The sequence below is a fragment of the Emydura macquarii genome, unplaced genomic scaffold, assembly GCF_026122565.2.
Source record: "Emydura macquarii macquarii isolate MOO-44397 ecotype Brisbane River unplaced genomic scaffold, CSIRO-AGI_Emac_v2 contig_1253, whole genome shotgun sequence".
Classification (NCBI taxonomy): Eukaryota; Metazoa; Chordata; order Testudines; family Chelidae; genus Emydura; species Emydura macquarii.
This window is the reverse complement of record NW_027131390.1, coordinates 89116429-89132500: the sequence shown is the minus strand read 5'-3', so window position 1 is coordinate 89132500 and position 16072 is coordinate 89116429. Positions and strand designations below refer to the sequence as shown.

Sequence of the window (16072 nt, the reverse complement as noted above, 5' to 3'; positions counted from 1 at the left end):
GGAAACAGCATTTTCCAATGGGAAATGGTTCTACCACAGTTTTTCTAATACAAACACTGAATGTGGCCCTAAGGAAAAGCATTGAAGGTGTAACTCCCATAATGCTGTGCATAGCAGCAAGGGATATTCAGCCAGGACACATACCTATACCAATCACACGCTTCTGAAGCAGTGAGAGACAGAAGCAAAGGCATGTCTATTGCCTCTAAGGTGGAAAAACACAGAACTCACCTGCCTGTGTTCCTTCAGGATGAGAACAAGCAAAGAGATGGCAGTATTCTTGTGAGACGAGGAGTACACACTGACTAAAGGCAATGTCTCTAAAGCAGAAGGAGCCCCAACCACGTCAAGATCGCTACTAATGACCATTGGCAATCCCATTGCTATTAACTATCCATTGTGCATGTGAAGAGTTCCATTGTGTGACATCACAGCAAAGCGCTTTTTAGAATATGATTACTCTGGCACGTAAATGTCAGCACTTTCTCCAATGTCTTTCATGTTTGCAATGGGGAAGTATCTGCTTAACTTTAGCCAGTTGCTGATAACTCTGCAGAACATGCTCCTTTTCCCATCTCTTGTCAGTGTCACAGCATCCTCCATACTGTGACCAGAGTTCAGTTTCTCATTTCTTACTTTTTCAGCACCACACATCTCACGAGAGCATGTAGGCCTCATATATAAATTACAATTCCTCTTTATTAATCTAATTGATTATTTCGTTCCAAATGCATATGCAAGTGTTTTTGAAACCTTTTAGACCCCTGTGGTTCAATATCCATCTCAAAATATTAAAAGCATCTTGTGGAAAATTAGAAAGTAGATGAGACACTTCAGATATGTGCAACTTTTTAACTGACATTGACACAATTATTGAATTCTATCCTTGCTGGCATGCCCTCCTATTTGCTTTATTGTTTTTGTACCCAGAGTAGGGTTGTGCAGCAGGGTTCCTGTGAACCCAAATAAAATGGAAACAGAAGTGTTGAGATGAAGTCAAACACCTTGCTATTATGTTTTTCACTGCCTTTTTCATGCCTAAGAAAGCCATTTATGAGGACAAAACAAATATCCAATCTTTTCATAGTATTTCGCCCAACCCAGATTAAAATGATCCTGAGAAGACCACAGCTTGCTATTTTTGCCTCATATATTGTTCCCTGGGGTATGAAAAAAGGCAGTGAAAAATGTGAAAACAAAAGCAATCCATGAAATTCAAACACCAGTCACTGCCCTATCCTACCTGTTGTTGATCTCGTTTTTGGGAAGCACTTTGGATTTGGATCAAGTAGACTACAGATATGAGACAAGCACAGTTTCAGTTACATTTTGTTAGGAACTTTTTAAAAATCTAGATTTGGGAGTAATTACTTTTTTACACATACCCACCCACCCGCCCACCCACACACACACACCACGGTAACTGTTTTACAACTCACTCTTACTGGGAAATAGAAATGACTGCATTCAGCAATGCAAAGCATGCAGAGTCACAACTGCAGGTGGCATGATTGTTCCAAGAGAATTAATATAACAAACAATGTTATTGGGATTCCTTGCAATTATAGCAACTATTTTCCATAGGAAAGTGAAGGAAAATGTTCTTCTTTTATTTCCTCTCTGTTTCTTCCCTGGATCTTATCAATACACATTAGAAAGGAAACCAGTCAAAGGGATTCAAAACAACTTCTGTGCCCATTCTTCTTAATCAGGTGAAAAAGAGAGCAAGAATAAATGGAGTTCAATATCTGAAGATAATTTGTTGCACATTTGGACACTGAATGTTTGCTGAAGCACAAGTACAATAATATGTAAGGTTGAAACATTTAGTTAAAAAAATGATAGCCACAGACTTTAAGACCAAAACTGACAAGGGACAGTTAGAAGTAGTATGATATTTTGCAAGCAATGTAGGTAGCAGATATTAAATTTCAGTTATAGTGGTATCTTCTAGTTGTTTGGCTTTATCAATTAAAATTTCCAGCCAAATTTCAGAGATGGTTTTCAAAGATTTAAATAAATATTTAGACCTAATATTTTTCAAGATTTTTAATACAGAATATAATATAGCATATGAATAATTTGACTCGATTACTGGGAATTAAAAATAAAATAAACCTGTGAAAGGTAAAGAATTTGCACAATTCCTGCATATTTCTTTCTAGATTTAGAAATCTAGTGAATGACAAACTAGTTTGGAAGTATTCAGAACCAGCTTGAATCTCAGCAAAAATCTCAAGAAAGCACTTCCTTAAATCCATCCTATTCAGAAAAGCAGCTAAGCAAAAGCAAAAAGTATAAGTTCTTTCCTGAATAGAGATGCTTTCCTGAACTGAGCTGAACTTTCCTGATGATGAGCTGAAACTAAACCTGTCTCCATGTATAAAGTCTGTCTACATACATCTCCCCTCTCTTTGGTTATCAATTCCAGTAATAATTCTTTCTTTGCGGAAATCAATCTCACAGTCTCAACAAATCAGGCAATCTCTGCGATCAGAGGAAAGGGCAAATGTTCTAAGTCATCTCTGACCCAAGGGAAACCAAGGTTCACTAGATCTGAACAAGGCAAGCAACCAAAACTTAAAAAAAAAAAAAAAAAAAAAAAAAAAGGGGGGGGAGGAATGGCAGCGCTACATTGCCCAATGCAGTTTGTTGCTTAAGCAGGGAACCATAGAGTGTGGATTCCATTGTCCACTGTGCCTATTGGGTTCTATTGTCAACTATGCAATTGGCCAGCTGGGTGACCTTAGGCAAGTCACGTCACCTATCTACACCTCAGTCTCCCCATCTGAAAAACGGGGATGATACTTCCTTTTATAAAGCACTCTAAGATTTACTGATGAAAAATATTATATAAAAGCTAGGTATTATTACTATTATTGTTAAAGGAGTTGGGAAGAGAGTGTGGCTCTCTTGACGTCAGGAAAGCTGTAAAGAGGAATGGGAACCAGGGCAGAAGAATGGGTTTGGGGAAAACAGGGGAGAGGAAGCAATCAGAGAATTAAGTTGTTTGGAGAAGAAAGTAAACTTTCAGGAGTTTATGCAAACTTACTTGAACCTCTGAATTTTTAGAGCTCTCTGATTCTTATTCTTGTCTCAGAGACTTCTACTATGCAAATCCACAAACACGGAACTTTCTAACTCTCGTTGTGTCGGATAGCCAGCTTGTCTTCATCCAAATCCCTCCCAAAAATACTTTTCTATGTAGTCTGTTATTGTTCACTCACCTAGCAGAAGGGCATTCCTCTCAAATGCATAATTTTCCACAGAAATACAAATGGAAAACTACAGGTAAGCATGACAAGAAATAAGAATACTTACCAAATGCAAATGAGAATGATGTAGCATGCAGCAGCCAGTTGCAAAATGGCCACTTCAGGCTGCAGCTGTCTGACTCGGACAAATTTTAAAAGCAAGCCCTAGAAAAGGGAAAAAAAAGGTATATGAGGACAAATGTACTGCAGCAAGGGACCATTCATAAAGGAATATATCCCTGCATTTTATGTGTCACCATTATACTACATAATTACTGAGGCCATTTTATATATAGTATTTCTCATCTTAAAATTAGGACATTGATCAGGATACGTAGAAGAATGAAAAACAGACACAGCAAAGGATTTTAGCGCAGAAGGCCAAAAGTTCATTAACCTTTAATTTAAGGGGGAAGGGCTACACCTTTCATAAAATACCACATATTTCTTTAGGTTCTGTGCAGTATTAATGGCCTCCATGTCAAATAACTCAATAATCAGGGTTGGCTTCCTTCAAACTACCCTAGGACTCAGATCACCTCTGAATCCTCTTACCCTCCCCAACAAGGGGAATGAGGATACACATGATGGATACCTCAGTTTGAGAAAAATGAAGGTCTGCCCTTCTTCCTCCAAGCTACTAAACTAAGGTCCACCAGTTATCTTTCCCCTGGAAACTGGACCCTTAAGGCCTCTGACCCACCCTGGACACCAGCCACAAAGTCCATAACATTCCAATAGCCAGAACTCAGTTGCCTGGACCCCTCTGAGAATTAGATCCCTCCAATATTGCAGATGCTGCTGCCTCAATCCTAAAGAAATGCAAACCAAAGTATTGAAAGGAAATCCAGAATAGTAATGTCTCACTCTACCTCTATCACACTTCTCGTCAATCCATCTCTGTCCTACCAACTTCCTCAATAACATGCTCCAAATCCAACTCCCACAAGGCATCTTATTGTTCCTGTAAATCCAAACCTAGCATTCAATCAGAACACCGAAATTGCACCCCTAAAAACTACTCCAAAAATTCCTCCCACACTCTCAACTTTTTCCTCATTTTCTTTGGGACCATGAAAAAATTATGAGACACCATTTTAGAGACAATTTTGAAGGGCCCATATTACTTGTAAACACTTCAGAGTAACTTAACTACAATCCTGATCACCTGTATCAACACATCTAAATCATCCAATTTTTCCTTAGTCAAGTGTGATACATCTACCATTGTATCCAATTTGATTTCCAAGTATGTCAACCTATGTGTTGATCCTGGCGGAGCTGGGGAGTAGGTTGGAAGGAAAGAGTGGCCAACAGGGTTCTCAGGCATTCTGCCACCAATTTAAATGTTTTAATAGGTGAACCTGTCCATTTCACATCATTCTGCAAAGAAGAAGTCATCCAGATAGTGAAGCAAGGGGTACAACTTAATTTCCCTAGCATCTACCTACTCCAACAATGTGTTAAAGTGGGTCTTTGAGCATCATCCTTCAACAATGCCAATATTAGCTTTAAATGAGTGTAAAGGTTCAAATATAAGTGAGGGCTGCTATGGTTATTCACTGAAGCACTTCTAGGATTAAATGGTGAGAAAGCCTATACTCTTCTTCAGAGAGACAAGATGGGTGAGGTAATATCTTTTATTGGAACAAGCTTGTCTCTCTCACCAACAGAAGTTTGTCCAATAAAAAATATGACCTCACCCACCTTGTCTTGCTAATATCCTGGGACGAACACAGCTACAACAACGCTGCATATACTTTTTTTTAGCCTTTAAAGGCACCACCCTTAAGTTGTTTAGCTTTACCTCCATCACTAGTAATTTGAAAAAGGCCTAGACATTCTAACTGCTCATTCTGTTGATCTTTTCTATTTAAAAGTGTTTGTTCTAACTCTTTAGATGGCTGTAATCTTTATTATTATATTGTTGCTGTTATGAAAACTCTCACTTATGAGTGCCAAAAATCCCTCCCATAAATAAGACCCATCAGCCTTGCTGTAACAGTATCACAACAAGGTTAATTTAGTTGAAACCAGGAATTTTTTGCAGTACTACCACTTCTTCCCACTGCTCCAGCATATTCATTGGGCACCTGGTGACCACACCCTTCTTTTTACTAGACGGATTTTCTTTTACTCCCATAACACACAGAAGCCACGATGGTCACCACAGTTCTTACATATTTGTGTTTGCAGAAGAAATTTCAACACTTTTCCTGCTTAACAAGCACTGGACCCAGCATTTGCTCTAAAACAGTGTTTCTTAACCTGGGGGTTTAGAGGGGTCGCAAGTGCAGAGCTGGTATTGGGGGTGGCAAGAAAGGCAATTGCCTGGAGCCACAGGGGCGCCATGAAACTAAGTTACATGCCTCAGCCCCGTGGGGGTGGGACTCAGGCTTCAGGAGTACAGTAGTTTGGAAAGGTTAAGAACCACTGCTCTAAAACCTATAGCTTTGTAACAGGTAACTCACTGTCCCTATAGACATGCTGAATGGTTCAACAAGGGCATTTCAACCATCCTTTGTCTTCACAGCAAATTCTGATCCTCCACTGCACCAAATAAGAGCAAGGTCACAAAATAGAGCCATGGAAGAGCCAGGATAAGAACCAGCTCTGATCTCCCAACTACCAATCCAGAGCCATATCACCTGGGCTACATTGCCTCATTACCCAAATATTTGAGAAAGAATTCCCCTCATGCATTACATTTAGGTGTTTATGAAAAGATCTGACCCTATGTTCTCTTCAGCTTGTGGTTGCTGGATTTGTTCTCCATTTTCTTCTCCTTTTCACAATTTTCCTCTGCCCGGTTCACATGGAACTTCTTGCTTTGTATGACATTTGAAAAGCAAAGTGCTGAGATTGTATTTGAATCTTGAGATTCAAAAGCCATTCTAATGCTTCCAGAGGTAGGTAGGCGGATCCCTCTTACACCACCACTATAAGTATTAATAGGGCAGTTGTCTATGATGTATCACATAGTTTGTACCCACACCACATTCACAATTTGGTGATTCTTTGATTTTCCATTTGTGGAGGAGATATCCACACCTTCGAAGCATTGTCTGAACACAGTTAAGTGCAACCCATTGCCTATGGGGAAGGCAGAATGCCAGGACTTCTTTTGTTGGATCTTCAATCAGGTCTTTTTCTGTGATATCACAAGCAGCCTATGATTCAAGCTGGTGAGTGCTGGCACCCTTTCATTGGCCTGTATCATTGAAGCACAGATTTAGAAAGGCTTCCTGGATTTTAGTTGGGAGAATGGCAGCAAACTGAGTTCTTGATGTGTTGGCAGGATCTGGAGTGGCCAGGATCTTGTACTCTCATGTCATGACCCATTGACCTCAAACCCAGGTTCCCAGGTTTCTCAGGAGTAGCCAACCTTTAATCCTCCACTTGGTAGCCTACTGACAACAGCTGACCCAGGACCTATGAAGCCCAGCTCCAATGTGAGGCTCCACCCTGACATCCTATTGGCAGAGTTCCAGAACAGCCGACTGGCCCGCTGGCCTTACATAAGCCAGGAACTGGAAACCATTTCAACCTGCCCAGAAATAATCCCAAAGAGCTTGGGGAAACAAGCCAGTTCAAACATGGTTGGGGAAACTGGCCTGGTCCTTGATGGAAGAGAATTTCCCTTCATTCTAATCCTCACTGAGATGCCCCCTGATCCCCATCCATGGGCTTCTCATTTGCAGGTGCCTATCCAGCCACACAACCTGGGCAACACCTGGCAGATTCTCCTTCTACAGGCCCTCATTGAATCTTGGGCAGCAAACAATTGTATGGATGCAGCTACAGTTCAGGCCCTACAGATTCCCCTATGACACAAGGCCACATTGTACATGACTGAAACTATTGATGACTTCCCTCTGTCTTCAGGTCCAGCTGTGGAGGAGACTGTCCCCCTGGAGGTTGTTATTCAGGGACACAGAGAGATAATTTGATTTGGCATGATCCATTCCCTGCATTTTCCCCTGGCCTTTGGCATCTCCTGGCTATCCCTTCATGACCCCTCATTCAGTGGCAAGAATGGAAGGCCACTTCCCCATCAGAATTCTGCTGACAGCACATCCAGGGAGCAGTGAATGCTGTGTCCAGATCCAAGAATGTCCAAGTGGGTTTAGTCACCTGCATCAAAACCCCTACCAAGTGAACTATGGAACTTCCTTCCCCTCCCCCCAAGCACTGTGACTATGCTGATGTCTTTAAAAATAAAAATGCAGAAAACCTCCCTGCCACATCGAGACTATGATTGGCCCATGGAACTCCAACTAGGGGTGAAGATACCATTTGGATGGATCTACACAATGTCAGAGCCTGAAATGGCACTGTTGTGAGAATACCTCCAAGAAAACCTGGGGAAGGTTCATCTACAGGTTTATCTCACCAGCCAGTGCCCCAGTCTTTTTTGTAAAAAAAAAGAAGGATAGCAGCCTCTGTCTCTGTGTCAATTACCGAGCCTTATATCAGGTAACAATCCAAAATCATTACTCACTACACCTAATCCTTGAGTTGTTGGATCACATGGGGGCTGCCTGCATATTCACTAATCTCCAGGGAGTCTGCCTTTCAAACCTGCTATGGTCACTTTGAATATTTAGTCATGGCATTCGGATTGACTAATGCACCAGCACTTCATTAACAGTGTGCTACAAGACCAGTTTGTAGCGGTACACTTAGATGATATATTGATCTTCTAAGACGATCTGGGTCAATACACCACTCACATCCACACAATCCTAGAGAGACTATGGCAACACTGTCTCTATATTATACTTGGAATTTGATCAGATCTCGACTGAGTTCTTGGGTTTCATCCTGTCCCTGGGAGGAATCAAGATGGACCCACACAAGGTCCAGGCAGTCTATGAATGGACATCCCCCTGCAATGTATGCGACCTATAACATTTTCTAGGTTTTCCAAATGTTACTGAAAGTTTATCTCAAATTTTTTAAAACAAGCCGAACCCCTCACTGTCCAGCTTTGTTAGAATGCCAGTTACACTGGTCGCCCAAGACCCAGCCTGCATTCAAACAGTTAGAGTTTGCCTTCACTGCTGCTCTAGTATTGGCCCATCCAGACATGATGCAAGTTTTCATTGTGGAAACCAATGCCTCTAGCACAGTGATCTGAGCAGTCCTCTCCAAGGCGCATGGATCCAAGTAAGTACTTCACCCCCATTGCCTACTACTCAAGGAAACTTACCCCTGCTGAGCAAAAGTATGAAATCTTGGCCAAAGAGCTCTTGGCAATCAAGACTGCTTATGAAGAATGGCGACACTACTTGAAAGGGGCCCATCATCTAGATCAGGGGTGGGGAACCTCCGGCCCGCGGGCCGGATCCGGCCCGCGAAAGAATTTAATCCGGCCTGCGGGCGGGCGGGAAGTGCGCGCCGCCAAAACCCCGACGCCGAAACCCTGCCGCCGTCTGCTCATTTTCGGCGGCGGGGGAGTTCGGAGGCGGTCACTGGTCCACGGCACTCCGTGAACACTGTAAAACTGCGCCGCCGAAAAGTCGGAAACGGCGGCGGCATTTCGGCGGCGGGGGTGGAGTCGGCGGCGGCGCGGTTTCACGGCGGCGGCGGGCAGTGCCCCTTTTCGGCATGGCCCGCGAATGACCGTAGGCATGTCAAAATGGCCCTTGGCAGGGAAAAGGTTCCCCACCCCTGATCTAGATCAAAATCTGGAGTTTACCTGTGTAGGACCAACACCTTAAACCAGAGACAGCTATGGTGGGCTCTATTCTTCTCCTGGTTCAAATTTTCCTTGATTCTACAGCTCTGGAACTAGAAATGGCAAGGCTGACGCCTTGTCCCAAAGATATAGCTCTGATCCAGAATCAACCCACATTGTCAAGTTCCATAACTGCCTCTGTGCGACCCACAGCCAGGACCTGTTCACACTCATCCACTCTGCCTCTGTCTTTGGAAATCCACTCAACAAAATGGTCATTATCAACAGAGAAGGGGATCGTGTTCATAAGGGACAGCATCTATGTTCTCCTGGACCTGTGACAGTGTCAGTTCTTCAACTGTGCCACAACTGTACCCTGGCAGGACACTTGGGATAATATAAAACCCAATGATTAATGTTCCACTACTTCTGGTGGCCCCGTAGGTCCCCCACAATAAAGACTTGTTGTTTCCTACCAAGTGTGTACTCATGACAAGATCACATGCCAGAAACATTGTGGTCTCTTCCAACCCCTGTACACCCCATCTCAGTTCAGAGAGGCTATTTCCTTGGACTTTGTGATGGAACTATAGGAATCCAATAGTTTCACAAACTTTTTGAAAATGTCCCACTTCTTTCCCTGCATTGATCTACCCTCTTCAGGGGAAACTGCATGGCTCTGAGTAAACAGTCTTCATGGCCTCCTGGATCACATCACCTCTGACCAGTGGCCCCAATTAACTTCCTACTTCTGGCACGAGGCCCTATATCTAGTAGGGGTCTCCATGCACCTGTGCCCTGCCTACCATCTTCAATCAAATGGCCAAACAGAACGAATCAACCAGATTATAGATCAATACCTACATTGCTACAGCAACCATCATCAGAACAATTGGTCTGCACTATTACCATATGGTAAATCCTCATATAACAATGCTGATCATGCATCCACAGGTCACAGCCACTGCTTTGTTAACTATGGGTACCATCCCCGATTTCTCCCACAACTACTGACCTCCTTCTTCAATCTTTGGCCTTGAACCTAGTACAGCACATCCATCACGTTCAAGAAGAGAGTGAAGGGATACCTTGAGAAGGCAAAGGGGGACCACAAAAAGCATGTAGACAAGCACAGGCAACAAGTCCTGTCCCACTATGTGGGACAAAAGGTACAGCTTTCTACAGAACACCTCCACACAGGCAGACTATCTTGGAAAGTAGGCCATTGATTCCTTGGCCCTTATTAGATTTAGTAACAAATCAACTCCGTCATCTTCGAGCTCCAGCTCCTATACAGTCCACACTCTAGTCCATGTCTCACTCCTACAACCCTACACTGAGAACACATTTCCCCATAGACCACAGTCACCACCCCCATCAGTGCAAGTACAAGGCCAGGAGGAATGCATTGTTCACAAAGTCCTCAATTCCAAGGTCAAGCAGAGTAAACTGTGATACCTGATTGACTGGGAAGATTACAGAATGGAAGCCAACTTGGGAGCCAACGGAGAATGTTCACGCTCCTGCCTTGGTTCAAGCCTTCCATAGGAGTCACCCCAAGAAACTTTGATGCATGTTGCCTAGTAGGTGCTGCTAGGGGATGTCATGATCCATGGGCCTCAAACCTGGGTCCACAGGAGCAGCCACACCAGGAGAAGCCACACTCCAACTCTCCCCTTGGCAGCCTACTGACAAATGCTGACCCAGGACCAAGGAAGCCCAGCCCCAATTTGAGGCACCACCCCGACACCTTATTAGTGGAGTCCCAGAGCACCTGATTGGCCCACTGACCCTATTTAAGCCAACAACAGGAACAGAAAAGCTGTCTGAACAACTGGGATCCACCCTGCTCTGTATTCTGTACCTTGTTGCCTTCTGATTCTGCTCCTCCAGCTTGACTTCCTGGTGTTTGACCTGGCTTGGCTCCTGACCTTGAACTTTTGGTTCTGATCTCCAGTTTGTCTCATGCTTCTGATCTCTTGGCATCCTGACCAACCTGATCTGACTCCTGAGTGTGGACTCCATCTCTGACCATTAGGTCCAGCTACCCACAACCCAGTCTTCATATCTCGAATCACAGCAGTGTTTTGCCTGATGTTGGCTGGCATGATGCCCACCAAAATTTGATACCATGGTATTGGTGTTGATTTAAGAGAGGCACTAGCAATCCTGGGCATGGCATTGGTTTCACTGTCAACGAGATTAGTGTGGAAGTTATTGAACCAAACTGGCACACAATATTCTGCTGCTGGCAATGCCAGGACTTGTACTGTTTGAAGCGTGTATGGGTTTTGTCTTTTTCTTCTTTTTGATATTGTCAAAGCATTGGCAGTAGCTCAGCGTCTGATTGAAGGTAATTCCAAGGTATAGTGGGTGGTCATGCAATAGAGGCAAATCAAAAAAGTCCACTTTCAATAGTACTTTGGTCTCATCATTATTCAAGTGGAAGACAGAGATAAATGTTTTCAAAGCACTGGTTTTCAATCGCCAAGCTTTGAAATATGTCTCAAGCCTCCGGAGGTCCTTGTTCATGACCTTTTCTATGGCCTTCAGAAAGGATATTTGCCTTGTTAATGCAATGTCATCTGCACAGAGGACTTTACAGGATGATGTGATTGGAACATTGCTGGTATAGAGAATGAACAGTGCAGGCACTCAAACAGATCCCTGTGGGAGGCCATTGTTCAGACTCTGTGATTTGCTGGCAGATTCACCAAGGTATGTAGTGAAAGTCTGATGGTTGATTGGCATGGGAAAGCTAATAACTTCAGCAGGAGACCTTTGCACCATACCGTATCATATGCAGAAGAAAGATCAATGAAGGCTGTTACTGTTTTAAAATTTTCTCTGGTAGCAGGATTTTATGTAGCTGGTTAAGGGCAGTACCTGGTTCCAGCAAATTGTAACCAGTTCTAAATTTGGCCTGCTCTTTGGGGGACCAGTTGATCTAGTATTGGCTGTAACCTTTGAAGTAGGAGCCACTCCAAAAGTTTATAGCAAATGCCAAGGAAGGAGATGAGCCGGTGCCTTTTTGGGTCATCAGCCTCTTTTCCAGGCTTTGGAATAGCTATGATCTTGGCTACCTTCCATTTTTTTAGTATTATTCCAGAATGGAAGTTACAGAGAAACTTGCTAGCCACCTTCTTGCCTTTGGACTAAGGTTCTTCAGGGATTCTGGCTATATTCCTTCCATTCCTGCTACTTTCCTGGACTTAGTGTTGGAGAGACCCTTGTCCACTTCATCCACTGTCTGGGGCAGAAAGAGTTGAAGACAACTCACACTGGTTAAGTGTGCGGTAAAGTTATTTGTGGACCACCACCTGATGTTTTTATCCATCAGCACCTGAGAATTGGCAATTAACTGTGCAGAGATGGCATCTGCCCTTACTTTAGTGTTTTGTAGGCTCCTGGAGCCACATTACCTACAAGATAGAGGAGTTTCCAGGCTTTGTGGTTTGGCCTTGTGAAGTCAAACACCCTCATGGTTTCACACCACCTTCTTCTTCTTGCTGAGTTTAAAGATGCAAGCAATTCCATTGCAGTTTGGGGGCTTTTGTTGGCTTGATATTGCAGGAATAGTGCTTTGCTCTCTTCTGTCGAGCAAGGAGTGAATGTTTTTTCTGAAGCCCCTGGTAATGCTTGGTTTGAGAGCCAATATTAGTAGGCCTAAAAAGCAGTGTCAATGAGTGGTTGATGGTAGAATCCAGGTTATAGAATCCTCTATGATCACAATATAGCAGAACTGGTTAACAGACTGTAGATTCCAGCGTGGGTTTGGGAGGGATCAAATGAGTGAAACGTGTAGGCCTATGCAAATCATGACTGGATGGTGTTGGCTGCTGGCAAAATCATCACAAACTGATCTTGTGGATGGTACTGGGTGGCAGCTGATGTCACACAACACAAAACAAAGATCAGGAGTGTAGCACTTCCTCCACCAGGCCAACCTGAACATACTACAGTCTTTAGCATCATAGAGGAGGTGATGGTCTTTGGTGAAAACCTAGGATGTCAGCTGTTCTCCAACATGGTAATTCTTGTTATAGCCTCATAGGGTATATTGGCTAGTAAAATAATGGACATGGATGGTAGGATGGGTTGGTGTTGGTAACACTGGATATGGCCATTCCATTGACATTGTACATGTTTACAACTGTCAGACTGCCAATATTGATAGTGACTGAGTAGGGGCTCATGACAGGTATAATCTGGACAGAAACCTTGTGGTTATTTTTTATGTACATCATGAGTCCATGTTTGGGGTGATGCAGATATGAAGACATGTCCATTGACCTTTGGTTGGTGGCCTTCACTCTCCAAATGTGTTTCTTGTAGCACAAGGACATCAATGTTTTGAGTCCACAGGATTTTTGCAATGTAATCACACTTTGCGTGGGGTAAGCCCTCAATGTTGAGATGCATAATTCACAGCAATGGACCTATCTGAAGGAAGGTTTGGCCTGGACATGGGCCATTATCGTCGTTGCTTTTCTAATCAGGAGGTCCTTTAAAGACATTTTGTTGCGATTTGATGACATTCATTGAGCTGTTGCACGTAACAGCAAGAGACCACAAGCCCCCACCCCAAAAAAGGGTAAAATAATCCTCTTATTTTCTCTTCCAACTTTTCTTTGTAAACTTGCTTCAAGAGTTTTATCCATCCCTGCCTATGGCCTCCTTGTATCTGGATTTTCCGTAAATAATCATCTCCATAAATCCCCGTGGAACAGGTGGTGTGTCCACTCCCTCTTTGGAAGAGGCAACAATCTTTCATAGTCCCCTTCCTGCCACCCCTGGTGTTCTCACTGGAGCACCTGAAAGCTCTGGGAAAGGGCACTGAGCCATTTGCCCCTCAACTGTCTCCCTTCCACAATCTCAGCCTTGCTTTTTGAGTCCTGTTTTCTCACAGGTAGCAATGGGCTCTGACCTCCAAGCACTTCACCTGGAAGTTCATGTCCTTCATCTTCATTCTACCATTCCTAGTGCAGAAAACCCAGTTGTTCACCAACTAATCCTATTCTTGGAGGAAATCCTTAACCACATCCATACCTCAATGGAGAAGAGGATCTCTAACTCATGACCTTCCATAGGATGTCAAACCCCAACTGGGATCCTGGTTTTGATCTGCCTGCATCTCTCAACATTCCTCTTTTCACAAGTCTAAGGTGGGAGGGGGATGGATTGCTCCCTGTGGCTCCTTGTTTCCTTGCAGTGAGCCTTAGTCTAGGGCAAGGGGATGTCCAGGTCTTTTTTCCCTGCCAGAAAGAGTCCTAAGAAACACCACCTTACATGCTCGTGTGTGTGTTTCACTCATAATTCCCCCCACTACCTCAGTGTAAAATGTAACTGCAGCCCAGCTCCGCTGCCACAACCCTCATAGCTTCCACTGGGACTGTTTGGGGGTCAGGGACAGCCCAGGTCCAACCTTGCAGAAATGCAGCAGGATTGGCCCCCGCTGTCACTGCTAAGGAGCTGTGGTCTTTTTGGCATGCTCCCCACCACCCATTGTAGATTCTCCTGGGCAGCTGCTCTTGCTTCAGCAACAACTGCAGCTGTATGGTGGCTGCATGCCCTATTGCCCAGAGGGCTTTGCATACTGGAAGGGGAAGAATATAAGAGACAATCAGATCTCACCTTCCCAACCCACAACCCAACCAACGGCAGCAGGTAGAGGAAGAGAAACCTCTTCTTCTTCCCTGCCCCCTCCACACCCAAGCATGATCTCCATGTGTGTTCTGGATGGAAGGAGAAAGACCGCAGAGCAGATAAACCTGCCATTCCCTTTTCCCCTCCTTTCAGAACTTCCTCCCCCTGCCGAGACAGGATGAGGGCATTTATGTAACATGCATGTACTTATTCCTGTTTACTCACTCATGATGAGGGTTATTAGCATATATTATATATACACATACCTACATACACACATTTCTGTGTCTATTGTTCAAAACAATAGAAAATTGTACACTACAAAAGTGTAGGTTGTTTTTTTTTAAAGGGATAACATATCTATGCTATTCTGAAAGTGGAACATCTTCCAGTCACGTGGCACATTAAAAGTCTCTGAACTTTATTTTCTGTCTGGGTTTTAAGCTCTGTAAGTTGAGGACCATGCTTTTCTCTGTTTTTTTAAAGCACTAAGCACAATGATGGTGCTCAATAAATAATAGTAATTGCAGGGTGAGTTCAAAGCTGATCAACTGCAGGTTTTTATTGCTGGGGAACTCAAACAACAAGTAATGTCTCGTCAGCTATCAAGCAAGATATAGTACAAGATCAATAATTTGTTTATATGTGCATTTATTTATGATAAAAATTGTATGTAAATGTCTATGCAAATTAGATGTGGCCCTCAAGCATCTGGAAAGTTGCCAGTGAAGCCTTCAGTGTTGCAAAGTTTGAGCATCCCATTCTGACATCCCATTTTCTGGTTAGGGAGGAGGATATCAGATCCTCATACAGATGGCACAGATTATAATACCCGTAAACAGTTGGGGTTGAAGTAGCGATTAAGGGACCTATATAAAAATAGTGAAAGATATAAACCTTCCTAACCACAATTTATTTAACCATTGAGGCTACTACAATATGTTGCAATAGGTCACAATGTGATTCATTGGATAACTCTTTTGTAAAAGTCCTCTAGAATTTAATAGTAAATAATAGATTTCTGTAGATTTTCTGGGTCATCCTATAAAATGTAATAGAAATTTATATCCCTGCTAAAGAATGACATATAAAACCTATTGAATGGACATCAGTCTCTCCACTAATTCTATAGACTCTAAGACTACTTTCTCTAGAATCCTTTTGATTTCATCCCTATTAAATTGTAGAGTTCTTTTCCATATGCAAAGGAAACTAACAGTAAAAAAATACTATTTTCTTCTCTCCTCTGGTAGCTGTACATATCGTTGTGAATAACCTTATAGGTATCTAGAATAATAATGAAAGCTTGCTTAATGTAAGGGTTATCATGAAATGTTTTCCCCCTAAAATAACAACCCCACACTATTTTAGTTTGATGAAATAATCGATTCATGTCTTCAACTCAAGGACTTTCCATCAACATTTGCAAAATAAGATAGAAAATCTCTTTATACTTTATGAATAATGTTATGCAATGTGTCTGTTAATGCTA

At 43.0% G+C, this 16072-nt stretch overlaps 1 long non-coding RNA gene across 1 annotated transcript in view; it reads right to left on the bottom strand.

The window, feature by feature from the left end:
* Positions 1 to 16072, bottom strand: part of LOC137153755 (uncharacterized) — an 89617-nt gene that overhangs the window by 11280 nt on the left and 62265 nt on the right. Inside the window, exon 2 of the long non-coding RNA XR_010919891.1 lies at positions 3322 to 3419. This is a non-coding gene — a long non-coding RNA (uncharacterized lncRNA). The remainder of the gene's footprint in view (positions 1 to 3321; positions 3420 to 16072) is intronic.